Source organism: Pleurodeles waltl, chromosome 6 (assembly GCF_031143425.1).
Source record: "Pleurodeles waltl isolate 20211129_DDA chromosome 6, aPleWal1.hap1.20221129, whole genome shotgun sequence".
Classification (NCBI taxonomy): Eukaryota; Metazoa; Chordata; class Amphibia; order Caudata; family Salamandridae; genus Pleurodeles; species Pleurodeles waltl.
The window spans coordinates 518925455-518944514 of NC_090445.1; the positions used below are offsets into that span (position 1 = coordinate 518925455).

The 19060-nt window shown below is 46.3% G+C and overlaps 1 protein-coding gene across 2 annotated transcripts in view; it reads left to right on the plus strand.

The window, feature by feature from the left end:
* The window catches only part of LOC138299952 (cytochrome P450 2G1-like), a 318315-nt gene that overhangs the window by 74032 nt on the left and 225223 nt on the right, over positions 1 to 19060 (plus strand). The gene's annotated exons all lie outside the window — the stretch shown is intronic.

Below are 19060 nucleotides of genomic sequence, written 5' to 3' on the forward strand. Positions count from 1 at the left end.
AAACGCAAGAAATGACTCCCTCATGCTGGTAAAAAAGGGAAGGGGCGGAACTCCCAGAGTTTTAGAGACATTTCTTTTTTGCTTTACAAAAACAAAGTTTTTGCTTAGTGGACCCTCCAGAAATGACACTCACTGAGCAAAGTTTCCGTGGCTTCAGTGGGAACACATGTCTAACCTATTAAGAAACAGTAAATAAGAATAAACATTAATGAAATCCTGTACGCTCTCAGAACTATATGACTCTAATAGCCCCTTAACACTTTCATTTTCAGTCTATTCTCTTTGAGATTCATGTTGTTGAACAGTAGAACGGTTCTCAACACAAGCTTTCTCTTCAGATTTACTTTTATAACAAAGTTGTGAATCATTATAATTGTGTATCCTCTTATCTATAATCTCTTTTTGAAAATCGTTTAAAGAACAAGATTCCTCATAGACACCACCATCATCGTACAGTTTAAGAGAACATTTTTTTACTTGTACAATTTAATAGGTTCCCACGAAACTAAATTCATTTTTTTCGCCTTTACCACACATGCTTTTTTAACATAATCCAAACACCTGCTTTCAAATTATTTGTGTACAGCCTACGAAGGTCATCATGACGAGCTTTCAGTTTCTGTTGAGCTTTTTGTACTCTGGCTTTAGCAGCCTCAAAATCCCTGATCCTCTGACATCATGCTTGCTTTGTTCTCCAACCAATTAGGTAATATTTTTGGATTATAACATCCACCCCTGAGCAAGTGAAAAGGAGATACTGCCGTCACAGAATGTGGCATATTGTGGTAAACCCACATTTGATCTTTGGCAAAGTCAGTCACTTCCAAAGCACAAGTGAGAGCAGTTTGAATAGCCTTCCTTAACAACCTGTTCCCTCTCTCAACAGCTTAGTTGGCTTGACGGCTATTCAATGATACAGTGTAATGCTTCACCTCATTCTTTTTAAAAAAAAACTCCATATCTTCCAAAACCAATTGCACTCCATTATCTGTAATTTCAATGGTGCTCCCTCCACCACAAACAATCTGACAAAAAAATGTATCTCAATTTTAGTAATCATACATTCAACAAAATCCTACTAAACCCACTTTGATAAATAGTCAACCAGTACTATGAAATACTTTTGATGAATTGGTCATGATGCCAAAGGCCCTGTAAAATCTAATGCTACTTTCTGCAATGGTTCATCCAGTAAGCAGTACAGGAATCATGGGAGTATAAAGCACTTTGCAATGTTTATTAGACAATAAACCAATATCACACTTGTCAGCACATTCTTTTCCATGCTTGGCCACTAAAATTACTTCCTAAGAACTTTCTTTGCTGCCCAAATGACCACTAAGGGCCAATGACACTATGGCATTCCTCAATTTAACTGGTTTAATAAATATTTCTCCTCTCAGTAAAATATCATTTTTAATCGTCAATTCGCTAGATAAAAACTCTTCCATTCAGTTTGTAAGAGTTTTATGTTAAGACAGCCTTTCTCCACATATTCACAGACCGTTTTTAATACATGATCTTCATCACAAGCTTTAAACCACTGAGTCTCATCAATCCTACCCTGACACTCTTTAGAAACTTCCACAACTGCCACAACACATTCATCACTAAACAATTCTAACTCATCCTTGTCCATCTCCACTGGCAAACGAGACAAACAATCGGCATGACAGTGTAGAAGGCTGGCTCTCTATATAGTGAACGAAAAAGACATGCACTGTGCAGAGAGTCCAAGCAACCCCATCTTAGTATTCAGAGTTTATAAATAGACCACCTAATGCTCTATTTTTAGTGGTAGCTTGGTAGATCAGTTAGGCTAATCTTGGAGATGTGCTAAACATTTGTTGTACTCACAGTATCACTAAATGTGGGCACACACTCAAAACAATAAATTAAGACCAATTTACAAAAATGCTTTAGAATTTAATACAATTTTTAAGACCAAGATCATCAAAATCGGGTAAGTACTTTTTAAGTTATGATTTTTCAAAGTTTAGCAAAAATAGACCTTTTGTGCGTAATTACGCACCATAGGAATCAAGTTAGAAAACTTTAAAAATGCATATAAAATCAGGCAATGCTCTCTCAGGTGTCACCTTTTGTTTTTATATCGAGGTCGTAGAGATGTCTGGTGGGCCACCTGGAGAAGATCTGGCAGTACCTGGTTCAAGTGGAAGAAGCGGCTGAAAATCTTCGAGCTGGTGCAGAACGGATATGCGGACCACTTGGAAACACACTGCACAGGTGGACTTACAGGTAAGTCTGGTGGGTCCCCTTAAAGTGTAGAGCTCTCAAAGTATTAGGGACAGCTAGAACACAGCTGGTTTTCCGATGCAGGGGCCGGGGAGGCCGGGTGCAGTGCAGATAGGTCAGCCAAGGGCCCTGCATCAAGGAGCCTTTGGAGCCAGTTGTAGGTCACTTGGAGGGTGGATTGCAGGTCAGCATGGCCACTCTGGGGGGGGCGGTTCTTGGGTGTCCTGAAGTCCCTTGACTGGTGCTTGCTTCTGGTCCTCAGAGAGTCTGGAGTGGACTCATTTTTCTGGGTGTCTGACTTTGGGGGTCAGGTACCCCTGGATACGGCATGTCTCAGCCACTGGAGGTCACAGTATACACCAAACTTGGCATATTGGCAGGTTTTGTCCTTGGGGTCCATCGGGTGGAATTTGGTCTGGCTGCTTTGTCCAGTTCGTTGGTCAGCAGCTGGTCAGTGAACTGGACTTCACTGGTTCTTGTCTGCTGGGTACAGGGAGTGATGCCTTCACGCTGGAACAAGGTTCTTGGCAATTTTCAGAAGATGGAGGTCCTCTGGCATTTCTTAGAGTCCTTACGATGTCAATTCGACCCCTCAGTGGCGATTGTTGAGTCCTGGGTGCAGCAGTCAGGGTTTGGCACCCTTTTCTTCTTGCAGCAGGACTTCTGTTCTCACTGGTTCTCTTGTGTCCGTCAAATCCGATCTGCAGGTCTAGGGATACCCACTAAATATTGCATTTAGCGGGCATTCAGGAGAGTACCTGGTAGTGGCCAATGAGCCACTTACCTCAGGGTGGCTACACCCACTATGTGGCCACCTCATGTGGGAAGAAGTCACATCCCTAACCCTGATAGGCTATTTTCCTGCCATCCAAGATGGAGGAAAATGGAATGGAGTGATCACCTTGTCTGCCACACCTGGGCGGTGGTGCTGGCTGGGGGTGGTCACTCATTCTACTCTGGCTGAGTTTTCCTGCTGGTTTTCTCACTCAAATAGGGAGGAAAACCAATGGGCAGCCATCTGCTGCTAGCACAGATTCAGAGGTCAGATTTCAAAGGTGGTAAAGCCTGATCGCTGGGCTTGGGTACCTGCCTGGGGGAGGAGTAGTAACACCTCCACTCAGGAAAGGCTTTGTGTTCTGGTTCCTGAGAACAGAGGCTCTCACCCCAGGAATCCAGATTTGTGTCTGGCGGTGGCAGGCTGGTAAAGACCAGTCAGCAACCATGCCAGGGCTGTTACGTTTTTGCAGGGAGCATCTCTAAGGTGCCCTCTGGGTATGTGTTATAATACATCCAGCACTGGCATCAGTGTGGGTTTATTATTCTGTGTTATTTCATACCCAACAACCCAGTATTCAGAGAGGCCATCGTGCAGCTGGGGAACTCATAATGACCAGTATCAAGCACATGTATTTGCTATGGCTTACCTGTACATTTAATATTTCTTGAAGTTTTGTAAAGACACAGGAGGGGCATATTTTCTCATGAAAACATATGCCCTCAGATGCTTTATAGTGCACTCTGCCTTAGGGTTGTATGGCCTGCCAGAGGGGTGACTTAACTATAGTGCATGCAGTGTTAGTGGGCAGGGCACTCTTAGAGAGTGCCTTGTCAAGTTTGCAATATTTTAATATTTAAATACACCTTGTCAAGCACTTGCAATGGCAGTCTGCATGAGGCTAGTGTGGGGCCTCCCATAGTGGCACAATTGGTGCTGCAGCTCTGGGGGGGGGGGCTCTTCTGTATCTATGCACTAGGTACCATTTACTAGGGACTTACAAGGGTGACTGAAGTGCCAATACATAATACAGTTTTGGAGAAAGAGATCTGGCACTGGGAACCTGTTTAGCAGGAGTCCAGGGCACTTACAGTTTGAAACCACATAAGTTTCCAAGCAAACCGTATGTGGGCTTTCATGTCAAAAGAGGCCCTTTCTCACACTACCCTCCCAAATGAAAGGGGATGAAACTACCCTTCCCCTGTGAAGTCTTCATCCTCTAAGTGGAAGAACCTGGAAAGGCCATCTTCATTGGCATGGGCAATCCCAGGTCTATGTTCCACTTTAAAGCCAATTCCCTGTATAGATATGGACCACGTAAGCAGTTTGGGGCTTTCACCTTTTATCTGTTGAAGCCACCTGATAGGCCTTTGGTCTGTCGGAACTACGAAGTGGGAGCCAAACAAGTATGGCCTCAGCTTCTTCAAGGCCCAGACCACAGATAAGGCATCCCTCTCTGACACTCCATTTTTGTTCCCTAGGGAGCAAACCTCTGCTTATAAAAACAATAGGCTGATCATGTCTCTCATCATTGGTCTGGGTTAGAATTGCTTCTATCCCAAGTTCTGAGGCATCTTTTTCAACAAGAAACTGGAGCTTTCAGGACCTGGGCAGAGCAAATAGCACCCTTCAGAGTGCCAAACGCCTTTTGACAACTTATTGTTCAGTTGATCTTTTTGTGCATTTATTTGGAAGTAAGTTGTGTGAAGGGGGCCATTATGCTGTCATAATCCTTCACAAACCTCCTATAGTAGCCAGTCAAGCCAAGGAATGCCCTGACTTGGTTCTAAGTTGGAACTTCCCAAGCAAGAATTGTCTAGATCTTGGGCACTAGGTGTTGAACGTGGCCTCCACCTACCAGGTGGCCCAAGTACACACCCTTTCCCTGCCCTATGTGGCATTTACTGGCATTGATAGTGAGGCCTGCCCTTTGCAGGGTTCAAGGACCTTTCCAAGATGGATCAGGTGATTCTGCCAGGTGGTGCTGTAGATAGCATATCATCTAGATATGCTGCACTAAAGGATTCCAGCCCAGCCAGGACTTGTTTCACTAACCTCTGGAAGGTGGCAGGGACATTCATTAATCTAAGGGCATGACAGAAAACTGATAGTGGCCACTTGGGGTGTAGAATGCTGATCTCTCCTTTGCTCCAGTGGTCAGTCCAGTCTGCCAGTATCCAAATGTAAGATCAAAGGCACCCAGGTAATTGGCTGCTCCCAATCTGTCTTTGAGGTCATCTGCTCTTGGAATTTGATGTGCATTTGTTTTTGTGATTGAGTTGAGGCCCATGTAGTCCACACAAAACGTCATTTCCTTTTTCTCTACTTTGGAGTGGGGCATGGGAACTAAAACTACTGTGCTAGCCCAGGGACTCTCAGAGGGTTCAATAACACCCAAATCCAGCATCTTCTTGACTTCCACTTGAATGTTCTTTTTGACATGGTCTGACAGTCTCTAGACTTTGTTTTTGACAGGCAAGCTGTCGCCAGTGTCCACGTCATGGGCACACCAGTTTGTTCTACCAAGGGTCAGAGTGAATAACTCTGCATACTGGTTGAGGACTGACTACAATCAGTCTGCAGTTGGCCTGTGAAGGTGTCAGACAAGACCACTCCATCCACAGAACAATCTTGTGGGTTGCTGGAGAAGAGATCAAGGAGAGGTTCACTCTATTCTTCCTGCCACTCATCTGTAAGCATGAGCAAGGCCACATCAGCTCTGTCATAACAGGGCTTCAGGCGGTTGACATTCAGAATCCTTTTGCATTCTTGCATCTGCTAAGGTTATCCGGGGAGATAATTGAAGCAGATGATGCCTGGGAAACCCCACAACCGGAGCACGATCAGCACACAGAGGCTCAGGCGGACCCAGTAGCCTGAGAGAGAAAGGATCATGGGGAGGGGGTGAGAGAAGGCTACCCCCCCCAACTTGGCTGTGGTTCAATGAACAGAGCATAACAAGAGGTCCACACGCTTGGGACCACTGGGGGCACCCAGATTCCTGCCCATCCCTGGTTGGGGACAGCAGAAGGAAGTTAGGGGTCTCAGTATAGAGAGGCAGCAGAACAACACGGAAGGGGTTGTGGAAAGCTTCCCTGTTACATATTCAACTACTGTTGGTAACTCCGAGGACAGGTAGACATGAGGGAGTACAATGGTGAGCGCTGCCCTAAGGAGAGCAGCCTAAGGCTTGGAGGAGGTCTATCTATTGTCGCCCCAGACACTGGGACTTGCCAGTGTGCTCCAATGGGGAAGGTGACCAGGAAGCAAGATACTGACCTCGGCTCACAGGCCCTCGAACCACAGGCCCAAGCCATGGCACCTGCTTTGGATGAGTCCCCAGGACCCATTCTTCAAGACATACTCCAGGCTGTAATAACCACCGGAAAAAAATTGACACTTTGAGTGCAGACCTAGACCTTCTGCAGGATGACCATAGACGTCTAGCTGAGCGAGTGACCACAAGTGAATGAAGACTCTCTGATCTTCATCCAAATGTAACAGAGATATGAGTCAAAATGGCAACTCTGGAGGTCAAGATACAGGTACTTGAGACCGGTGCAGAAGACGGGGAAAGCTGATCATGCAGGAATAATATTTGACTCGTGGGCCTACCGGATAGAACAGAAGGCAGAGACCCCTTGTCCTACCTGGGTGAGCTCACAGGGTTCTCCCGGGGCACCGCCAATGGTAGCAAAGCTACTCCACTATAGGGATTGGGACCACAAATGAACCTGTACTCTGACAAAGGGTGATATCCGAAGAGATAATCAGAAGATCATGATTTTCCTGGACTTTACGAAGGCTATCCAAAAACAGCGTGCATTGTTCATGGAGGCCAAGCATCGACTCCGACAACTGTGATTTAAATATACCATGCTGTTTCCGGTGTGCACACGTTGAACCTAGTGGAGAATCTCACAGACAGGCGAGACTACCAACGAAGAGAAGAAAGAGGCGTAGGCATCTGCCTGGCAGGCTGGGAGAGGAGGCACATAGAGCCCAACAGTAAGCAGCACAGGAAGTGGTGGTGCTGAGGGGTAGGAAAGATCTCGTCCTCCCTGCTGTTGGGGGAGGACTCCCAGCACTCCAGCACCTCTAGTGTTAACAGCCTTCCTGGGCTGATGGATGATGATCTTCCAAACATCATGCGATGCTCATCAGCCTCTTGGCTCCTCCCAACAGCCTTGCACTGCCTGCGGAGAGCAAGCTTCTGTGGGTTGTACTTGTGCTTGACCACACCCCAGTACATATATGTTAGTACAGACTCAGCTGTCATAATATAATCCACTTTTTCTGTAAGATGCTAGGGATGGACAACTTAACCTTTAGAGAAGGTGGGGGGTAGGACCCAGTGAGACTGGTGTTATAGGTGGGTGGACACGACGGGGACACTCCCACTGTTGCTTAATTGCTGGTTTACTATCTGCTTGTTTGAATGAGGAGGGAACCAACTTGTTCTAGGGAAGGAGAGTTGCTGGGGTTTGTATTAGTTACTGTTGGGGGAGATATGTTGTGGTGCATCAACAATGTGTATGTGTCCTATAACGGGGATGATTGGGCAACACTCTGAGGGGAGCGGACACCTGATACGATTGGGTGGGGGTCATTACCATATGATGATACCATGGCGACCATAACTATCTTTAAAGTTTTAACCTGGAATATCCATGAGATGTGTTCTATGACCAAGAGGTACAAAGTCCACTCATACCTACAATGCAGAGGATTGTAGATTGCCCTACCCAGGAAACACATTTACCCGCCACAGAAGGGTTAGCACTGCAGCGTAGATGGAGAGGGAGGCTCTTCTATATGGATTATTCAGCCTCTGGTTGCGGCATCCTTATATGGGTTAGAGGAGGAGTTCCCTTCCAACACAGTGGTCAGATTGTAGATCCCAAGGGGCAATATGTGATAGTGATTGAGCGTCTAGGCGAGCGATATATAGCATTGGGCAGCATTTATCGGCCAAATGTTGGCCAGTTGGAGTTCTTTGATGAGCTTCCCCATAAACTGGCCTGTATTTAACAGGCTCGGTCCTAGTGGGAGGTGACTATCATTGCGCTGGCAACAGGAGTGGGGGCTGCTTGACTCCTGGAAGTTCCAACACCCACAGAAGTGAGACTACTCGTTCTTTACTAATCTCCCTGATCTCTATGTATGCCTAGATGCCCTCCTCTGTACCTCTGATGTTCACACACTGGTGGCGAGTACAAAATACTTATCCTGCACAATCGCTGATCATAACCCCCTACTGATGGGATTGTAGTGGGAAAGGGGCCGTCCCCCCATACCCATGTGTGATTGCACCTGTACTCCTTAGCTGATCAGGTCTTTTGAGACCAGATTGGAACAAGCATACAACAATTTATTGAAAAAAATGCGGGAACTGGCGCATCCCTCTTATCAAAATGAGGCGTCTATAAGGTAGTGCTTAGGGGTGCTGCATCTCTGAGACGGTTGGGATCTGATGCACATTGCTGCAGGAGACCTTGGAACCTGAAAAGTCTCTTAAGTTAATTGAGAAGCGTCACCCGAGGCACCGAGAGAAACAACTCAAACTCCTTGTGGCATGGGAAATGGTGGTGATGAAAGTTGAAAGACTGCGATGCTTCGACTATGGCAATTATATGATTTGAGCCCACGCAAAATGCAATTGTATGGGTCAGCTTGTAGCCTGGCTAGTGAACCCAGCTAAATGAGGATTAGTTCTTGTGGAGCTGACCAATGATGATGGCAGCAGGCTATACAAGCAGGGTGACACCAACAGGGAATTCCATGACTATTACGCTAAATTATACAGTAGGGTTAGGAACCCCTATGCGGCTCACCTGGCTGAATTCCTGGAACCTCTACACCTCCCAACTCTCTCATGAAAGGAGGCAAATACACTCAGAGGCAATCACCTCCAAGAGGTTAAAGCAGTCATAAATGATGTGGAAACGAATAAAATACAAAGGACAGACAACTACCCATAGAATTGTATGCAACATATTCACAGACGCTAGCCCCTAAATTGGCAGACATGTATAATGCTGCTATAAAAGAACGACTCCTGCCGCAGTCCACCCGGGAGGCCCTCATAGTTCCTTTGTTGAAACCTGGGAAATAGCCACACGATATAAGAGCCTACAGGCCGCTCTCCATGTTGAACACTGATTATAAAATACTGAGTAGAGTCTTATCCACATGTCTCCTGCCACATATGCCAAACCTTATCCATCGGGATCAAGCTGGCTTTATCCCGGGACATAACACTGCCCATAACATCAGACGGTTGTGCATGATCCTAGGGCCTATAGCTCAAGAAGAGGGCAGAGCGTCAATACTAGCAATTGACATTGAAAACGCGTTTGATAGCCTGGAGTGGCACTTCCTCTATGGTGTCATGAAGAGGATGGGTCTAGGAGAGGGTTCCATGGCCTGGATGCGCCTGCTGTACACTGGCACGATGGCTAGAGTTTGCACCGGGCAATCAATATCAGAGAAGTGGCTATGGAGGGGGGGGACCAGGCAGGGCTGCCATCTCTTCCCCTTGCTCTTTGCTTTAGCAGTGGAGCCCCTGACCTGCTGGGCCCACACTGGCAATATCTACAGAGGCCTGACAGTAGGAAAATGTACACACTACATAGCACTCTATGAGGATGCCCTGCCTTTGTTTCTCACAGGATGCCCTAGGAGGAGCCCAGGAGATACTGCATCACTATTGATCCTTGTTGGGGATTAGGGTTAACTGGCACAAGTCCTGCCTGTTCCCAATTCATAACTCAGAACAGCCCCCGGAGGGCTTGGGTCCCCCGATACGGGAGCGTGACTCCTTCCAACATCTCAAAGTTTGCATATATCATACTTCTGAAGATTTGCTAGAAGGTAATATAGGCAGGGCAGTCGGGTTCCTTAGAGCCAGCACTACCTTCTGGGTGATGTTGTTGCTGTTGATTGTGGGCAGGGTAGTCCTACTGAAGATGGAATCACTGTTTCACAAGCTTTGCCTCTTCAACACACTCCTGGTTTGGATACCAGCCTCTTATTTTTACTGTATAAGCAAAACTATTACTGCATGCATCTGGGGCCGGGCAGGCGCTGGGTGGCCTTGACCACCATGCAACTCCAGGTGATGGAGGAAGGACTGGCAGTTCCTGAGTTTGAAGCCTGTTACCTGGTAGCACAGCAACAAAGGCTCGCTAAGCGAGTGGCCAGCAGACAGGCAAATACATTTTGCCATTAACCCCAGAGGTGTCTCGTCTGACTCGGCTTATGCTCGGCCTTCCCCTGCCAAGTGCCGAGGTTACCATCGAGCTCCAAGTGATACGATGGTGTTGGACTCGCAGCCTCAAAAAAGTGCAGATTTGTATTCCCTACTCGCTGGACGTACCACTGCTGTACCTTGAGGAATAACCCCATGGGGGGACATGGCAGGGACTGGGAACCTGGGAAGAAGCAGTAATAGCTACAGTGGGTGATCTCTTCAAAGAGTGCATGTGCCCTTGCTTTGACCAATTACAGCTAAGATATGACCTGTCCCAGGGGCACTTTCTTTTGCTCAGCGAGATCACTGAGGCTATTCGCAAACATTGGGGATCTGGGAAGGTCGACCCAACAAAAGCTGTTTACTTCCAATACATTCTCACAGGATCAGGAACATACAAAACAGTCACTTGTCCCTGCTAGCACTACCGGGGGGATGTTCAGTCATAACTGCTGGCCCTGAAGGGCAAGTTGGAGGAGGACCTGGAACAGGTCATAGGCGAGACAGGGAGACTATTTTGTGTAACACAGTTTATGCGACCAGGAATGCAAGATTTAAGCTTATCAACTTTTATGTGCTACACAGCGCATATCTAACCCACGGGAGACTCCATTGATTTTTCCTGCAAACAGACAATGCTTGCAAGCGCTGTGATGAGCTAGACTCAGAGTTCTATCATATGTTTTGGAGCTGTCCTGCGATAGCTACTTACTTGGGAGTAGTGCAGAGATGCTGTCTGCCAGCAAAGAGTGCGAGTTTCCCTGTGAGGCCCAACATTGCCTAATGGGATGGTTCCCCACACAGCTAAGATGAAAGCTACTACTTGTTTTCAGGATCTGGCACTCATTCTCGCTAAGAGGGAGATCACAAGGCACTGGAAGAATCCATGAGGTCCTAGCTTGCACACACGGAAATGAGAGCTTAGGAAATGGGCGGACTACAAGGCAGGGGGGAGACTCCGAAATGCAAAATAAGGGAAGGGCTCCATGGTCTCAGCATGAGCCTGGGTGGCATTAGAAGACTCTCTAAGGGATTTAGAGGAATATGTACCTGGGTAGGCCTGAAACTCCCACCAAATAGGCTGCTGATCAACACCCACATAAAGGGACTCCAGACAAGTGCCAATAATTGGCTCTGAGCATACCTCCATATCACAATAATACCCACACAATAGGGAAGTAATGGGTCTTCCTTATTGCACAGAACACCACAGGAGTGAGGAAAGAGGGATGTTTGGGGAATGTTAAGTGCAGATTCAAGACGGCCTACTATGTGATGATAAGACTGGTGAATGTTGTGATACTAAATGAGCTGCTGACTGTCTGAGACATGATACCTAAGAGGTACTGGCTGATTTCTTTATTCTGTTAAGTGCAAAATGATGCCAGAATACATAGAACTCACAACTGTGTTGCAATTGGATTACAGGATATGACTTCCTTGAAAATTCAATAAAGGTTGTTTAAAAAAAATACCAGTGCTTTAGAAGCTCCTGGCTGGCCTGAAGATTTTTATTTGCTTTCTTCATGTACTCAGCTATCCTGGAACATAGGCCAAGCATAAAGTCCACAATGCCCTGTTTAGGTTGTTTGAGAAACCTCTCCCAGTGTTCCCTCACAAGACCTAATGGACCCCTAACAGGATGCCCAAAAAAAACTTCATAGGGGGAAATCCCTACTCCCTTTTGTGGCCTGTAGGCAAAAAGCATACATGGAAGTAAAACACCCCATCTCCTTCTGAGTTTTTCAGGGAGTCCTCCAATCATACCTTTCAATGTCTGGCTAAATCTTTCAACCAGTCCATTGTTCTGTGGATGGTATGGGGTAGTGAACTTATAAGTCGCTCCGTATTCCTGCCACATGTGTTTTAAGTATGAAGACATGAGGTTTGAACCCTTGTCTGATACTACTGCCCTAGGAAAGACAACTCTGGTGAAAATACAAAGGAGGGCCTTGGCCACTGCAGGGGCAGTGATGGTCCTAAGTGGAAGGACTTCAGTGTACCTAGTGGCATGATCAGCTACCACTAAAATGTACCTGTTTCCTGAAGCTGTTTGAGAGTTAAGGAGCCAACAATGTCAACCCCTACCCTTTAGAAGGTCACCTCAACCACATTCAACGGGACTAAGAAGGCCTTTGGTTAGCCTCCTGCCTTGCCATTGGTTTGCCAGGTGACACAGGACTGACAAATGTCCTTCACCTTCTGGGACGTCCAAGGCCATTAAAAGTGATTAACTAGCTTATTCCAGGTTTTGTTTTGTCCCAGATGCCCAGCTGGAGGAATGTCATAGGCTATAGAGAGAAGGAACTCTCTATACTACTGGGGCACTACAACCCTCATGCTTGCACCAGGCTTGAGGTCTCTGGCCTCAGTAAACAGGAGCCCATCCTCTCAATAAACCCTGTGGGTACCACTGACACTACCCTTCTCTTCTTGTGCAGCTTGCTGCCTCAGGGCTTCAAGAGAGGGACAGGTTTTTTTGTCCTGCCAAAGATCCTCCCTAGAGGGGTACCTGGTCCTAAGACCTCTGGGTGGTAAGGCCCAAGCTCAGCAGGATCAGTTCCATCTATGGATAATGTCATCTTCCTGTGAAGAAGGACGGTTCTGACTCTTTCAGGATCTAACACCTCTTTTTCACTCTGAGGTTTTCTCTTTGTCCTTGTTTTGACACAACCCCATCCTGTGAGCCGAAGCATTGCTGCATAAGTCCTCAGTTCTTCTTCATCCCAGGGATATAGCTCTAAATCATTTCCAAGCAGACAGTATGCAAGGATGAATGGGGACATAGCCACTTTGTTCTGTCCAACTATACCCCCAGTCAAAAAATACCATTGCCATGAGATGGATCTTTCTGACATTGTCAGCATTGTTGACAGGATATGTTTTCCTTATCAGGGACTTTTCTGAGTGGGCCAGGTGCTGGGTCACCATGCTGATACAAGCTCCTATGTCCCTCAAGGCTTCTGCCTTAGTCCCATTAACTGAAGGGTGCTGCCTGTATTTTTTAATATTAGTGTGCCAGGCAGCACATGATAGATCTACCCCTCCTACTCTGACTAGGATTCACTGACATGGTCAGGCCACAACTGTGATCCCATCTGAAGATAAGCATCTGCATTTACTGCAGGTGGACTACAAGAATTTGTTCTTGTTTTTACAGCTAGGGGTTCCAGTTTGGTGCACTCTATTCTTGCAATCATGGCACCAAGTTCCAACCTTTGTACCCACCCTTAGGCTGTGAGGAGTCTCTGGGCCCACCTTCCTGAACAGGTTTTTGAGGGTCTGGTGAAGACTCTTTGATTTTATTTTGGTCCCTATATTTTCCTTGGGGGGCTTTTTGGCCTCTTTATTATGGTCTCCCCCACCAGTGGTTGTTTTTGTCACCCTTGTCTTGACCCATCTGTCTACCTTCTTCCCCAACTCTAGAGGAGAAAGTAGACCTAATTTTTCTCATTGTAACAATTACTCAAAAGATTATGGCCCTCATTACAACTGTGGCGGTCCAAGAACGCCAGGGCTGTTTTGGGGGAAGCACTGCCAATAGGCTGGTGGTGCTTCCATGGGTATTAAGACTGCGGCGAAAGCGCCACGGTCGCACCGCCGGGACCGGCGGTTTACTTCCATGGTGGTCCCGGCGGTTTACTGCCATGGTGGTCCCGGCGGGAGTAATCCTCCAGGGCAGCGCTGCTTGCAGCGCTGCCCAGAGGATTACGAGTCCCCCTACCGCCAGCCTTTTCCTGGAGGTTTGAACCGCCAGGAAAAGGCTGGCGGTACGGGGAGTGCAGGGCATGGGCAGTGCAGGGGCCACCTGACAGGGCCCCGTGCAGACTGTGAAAACGCGACAGGTGCAACTGCACCCGTCACACGGCCGCAACACCGCTGGCTCCATTTGGAGCCGGCTCCTGTGTTGCGGCCGAGATCCCCACTGGCCCGGCGGGCGCCAACTGTGTCCGATCTTGGCGGGCGGCTTCAGCCGTCCACCAAGGTCATAATGAGGGCCCATCTTTCATAAGTAAATTATAAAACTCATCATAATCTTGTACCTTGTTACCTTTTAACCAGCCACCTAACATTTTTACTGAATAGTCCACAAATTTACCCAGAACTTACTCTGGGGTTTCAAGTCTCCTGAATTTAATTCTGTATTCTTCAGTCGTTAGCCAAAAGCCATCAATCAGGGTACCTTCATGAGGTCATAGGACTTGGCATCTCTTTCATTTAGGAGTCTATCCCTACACTTCCCTGAGAACAGTTCCCATAACAGAGAGCCCCAATGTTTTCTATCAACCTCCCTGACTATGTAGGCTCTCTCATAGGCAGAAAACCACTTGGTGATATCATCACTCTCTGTAAAAGGTTGGACAACTCCTTTTGGGAGTTTTAGGTTAAAAGACTGCTCTTTCTCCCTGGTTACTTGAATGCTGCCATCAGAGATGAGTCCTAGGCCTAGCTCTCTTCTTTTTATCTATATTTCCAAAAGTTGAGCTTCTAAAGCTTTCCTTTTGGTCAACTTAGCTAGATCCACATCCTCCGCTGACTGGGCTCCTACTTCTGAGACAGAGGATCGTACCACCCCTTTCCTCCTCAGGTTCTTCTGAGTTGTCTTGATTCTATGTTTTTGAGGGTTCCCCCTCATCTGCTATATGTGCCATCTCATACCCTGCTGCAAGTCTCCTAAAAGCTTCTATGGTGGCATGAGGACCGGTGTAAATCTGGCATCCCTTGTAGAGAGCCCTCAACTTGAGTATTTCAACTCCAGCCAAGGGGTCAAGTTGAGCTCCAGAGACGGGTTCCCTGCATCAGAAATTGTGCTTACTAAAGTTGGGACCTTTTTAACTTTTTGGAAATCTTTTGAAAACTTTTAAAAACTTTTGCAAACATTTGGAAACTTTTTCCAAAGCCTAACTATAGTAAAGACTTTTTATATTTCAAATCACTGTTTTAGGGACCTAACAAGGCCCCTAGCAATTAATTTAAAACATAAACATTTAAAAATATAGTCCAATTGAAAAAATACAACTACAGACAATTTTTAGAGTTATCTGTGTGCTCACTTAGTGACAAAGTGGTATCAGCAATTGCAAAGTATCTCACCAATGTACCACCAAATGTAGGCGGATGGCTCTCCATATAGTGAACTAAAAAGACGTGCACTGTGCAGAGAGTCCAAGCAACCATACCTTGGTATTCAGAGGTAATAAATAGACCACCTAATTTGTAGTGGTAGCTTGGTCGAGCAGTTTGGCTAATCATAGAGATGTGCTAAGCATTTGTTGTACTCAGAGTTTCAATAAATGTGGACACACACTAAAATGAATAACTCTAGACCAATTTACAAAAATACTTCAGATTTTTATAATTTTTTTTAACACCAAGATCATTAAAATCAGTTAAGTACTGTTTAAGTTATGATTTTACAAATTTTAGCAAAAATAATAATTTTTGTGCTCAATTACGCACCACAGGAATCAACAGGAGAAAACCTTAAAAATGCATATAAATTCAGGCAATACTCTCATAAGTGTTAATTTCTTTCTCTAGGTCTGGGTCGTCGAGAAGTCCTGTCGTCCAGCCGGAGAAGTTTGGGAGGTTCCCGGTTCAAGCAGAAGCAGCCGCTGAAAGTCTTGGCGCTGATGCAGAATGGAGAAGGGGACCACTTGGAAACACACTGCACAGGTGGACTTAAAGGTAAGTCTGGTGGGTCCCCTTGGACTGTAGAGATCACAAGGGGTTAGGGACCACTAGAGCACATCTGGTTTTCCGAATTAGAGGCCAGGGAGACCTGGTGCAGTACAGATAGGTCAGCCAAAGGTCATGCATCAAAGAGCCTTTGGAGCCAGGTGCAGGTCACTTGAAGGGTGGATTGTAGGTCGGCAGGGCCACTCTGTGGGGGGGAGGGGAGGGGTTCTTGGGTGTACTGAAGACCATTGATTGGTCCTTGCTTCTGGTCCTCAGGGAGGACTTTTCTTCTAGGTGTCCGTTGTTGGGGGTCCAGTACCCCTGGCTATGGCATGTTTCAGCCACTGGAGGTCACAGTGCCACCCAACTTGGCACACTGGCAGAGTTTGTCCTTGGGTCCGTTGGATGGTATTTGGTCTTGATGCTGTGTCCGTTTCGTTGGTCAGTGGCCGGACAGTGAACTGGACTTCTTCTTCTGGGATCTTATCTGCTGGGTGCAGGGAGTGATGCCTTCACTCTGGAAGGAGGTTCTTGGCAAATTTTGGAAGCTGTGGTAAGTCTTTCCAATGCACAGTCAACCCATCAGCAGCAATTGCCGAGTCCTGGGTGCAGCAGGTAGGGTTTGGCACCTTTTTCTACGTGCAGCAGGTCTTCGGTTCTTGAGCCTTGGGTCTTCTTTATCACTGGTCTTCTTGTGTCCATTGAATCTGATATGCAGGTCTAGGGATGCCCACTAAATACTGCATTTAGTGGGAGTTTAAGGGGAGTACCCGGTAGTGGCCAGTGGGCCACTTACTTTAGGGTGGCTACACCCACTATGTGACCACCTCATGTGAGAAGAGGTCACATCCCTAACCCTGATAGGCTATTTTCCTGCCATCCAAGATAGTGGAAAATTAAATGGAGTGGCCACCTCGCCTTCCCCACCTGGAGGGTGGTGCAGGTTGGGGCAGGCTGGGGCTGGTCCCGTCCTCCTACTCTGGCTGAGTTTTCCTCCAGGGTTTTCAACTCAAAGCGGGGAAGAAACATTGAACAGCCATCTGCTGCTAGCAGGTGACTCAGATATCAGATTTCAAAGGTGGTAAAGCCTTTGAAGCTGACCGCTGGGCCTAGGTGCCTGCCTGAGTGAGGAGGCTTTGTGTTCTGGTTCCTGAGAGCAGAGGCTCTCACCCCAGGAATCCAGATTTGTGTCTGGTGGTGGCAGGCTGGTAAAAACCAGTCAGCAACCATGCCAGGGCTGTTAGTGTTTTGCAGGGGGCACCTCTAAGGTACCCTCGGGGTACATGTTATAATAAATTCAACACTGGCATCAATGTCGGTTTCTTATTCTGGGTTGTTTCATACCAAACAACCCAGTATTCAGAGAGGCCATCATGTCGCTGGGGAACTCGTAATGACTAGTGTCCAACACATGTATTTGATATGGCTTCCCTGTATTCTTACTATGTCCTTTTTAAAGTTTAAAGGTTTTGTAAAGACACAGTAGGGGCATATTTGCTCATGCAAATATATGCCTTCAGATGCATTATAGTGCACCCTGCCTTGGGGCTGTAATGCCTGCCAGAGGGGTGACTTACCTATAGTTCATGTAGTGTTAGTAAACAGGGCACTCTTGGTGAGTGTCATGTCGAGTTTGCACTTTTACCTTTACTTTGTAATGCATTTACAATGGCAGCGAGCATGAGGCTGGTGTGGGGCTTCTCAGAGTGGCACAATGGGTGCTACAGCTCTGAGGGGCCCTCTCAGTACCTAGTCACCAGGGGTAGCTTTTACTTGGACGTACAAGGGTGGCTGAAGTGCCAATAAACAGTACAGTTTTGGTGAAAGAAATCTAGCCCTGGGAACCTGTTTAGCAGGGGCCCAGGGTGCTTACAGTTTAAAACCACATCATTTTTCAGGAAAAAGTGGGAGGGTTACCATGTCAAAAGAGGCCCTTTCTAACAATCAGCATGACTAGCAATGTATCTTACTTCCAAAATGTATTATTGTAATTTAGACAAAATATATGTGAGTCTTGAAGATTCCCCCGAAGATTTTTCTATACCCTAGGCACATGCCAATGTCTCTCTCTCAGTGGCACTGTACCTACTTTTCACATCTTTAAGTGCACACAATGTAAATGAAATGGTGTGTTCCTGTTCAGTAATATTTTGACATAACGCAGCACCAAATTCAACTGCACTACTATCAACTGTAATAGTGCATTCAACACCTGAAATGTATGTTTATAAAGCAGGAACATTCAATAACGTGTTTTTTATTATCCTGGAAGACTTTTTCCTCAGCAGCACCCCATACAAATTTCTCATTTTTTCTTAACATTTTCTTCAGTGGTTCCATAACAATAATATAAACTTCCACAAACCTGTAATAATAGTCTTACTAACCCTCAAAAGATTTTAGTTATTTATCTTTAGGTGTAGGCATCTCTGCAAATGCTCTGAGTTTGTGACCCAAATAATAAACATAATTCCCAAGAAACTTACACTTCTCTTTCCCACAGTCAAACCCATTTCTTTGAAAATGTTGAAACTTTGTCAACAATCATGTTCTGTTCTTTGCATGTATCAAATGTCACCCTGGAATGCTTGCACGCCACATGCATACTTAAATAACAAAACATTAACTTTTGAAAAACACTAGCTGCTGAGTCCGAACGTTAACATCAAAAACTTGTAAGCACTGAGCGGTGCAATAAATGTAGTCAGCAATTGAGGTATTAACTGATACCTGGACACTGTTCTTCCTTGTTCCTCCAGTCCAACAGGCACCAATCCCATTATGAGAGGAGCTACCACCAGAATTGATTTGGAGTGACCACGTTGCTCATTTCCAATGCCACACCCATATGCTGGGCACAGAAGCTCTGCACAAGATGACAAGAGTTTCACCATCTTGAATTTTGACTGAGAAGCCTACTATGGAATTGTTAGCAGTAGGCCACACAGGAACCGCTGCAAAATTGGGTAGGATTAACCCTGGGATCATTTTCCCTATTGGTCAGAGACGGACTGGGAATCTACCACACCCACAAGCTAGTACCAGATATCAATGTGGCTCCCCTGGGCACCCTCTTCAGAACACTACTGGACCTATGG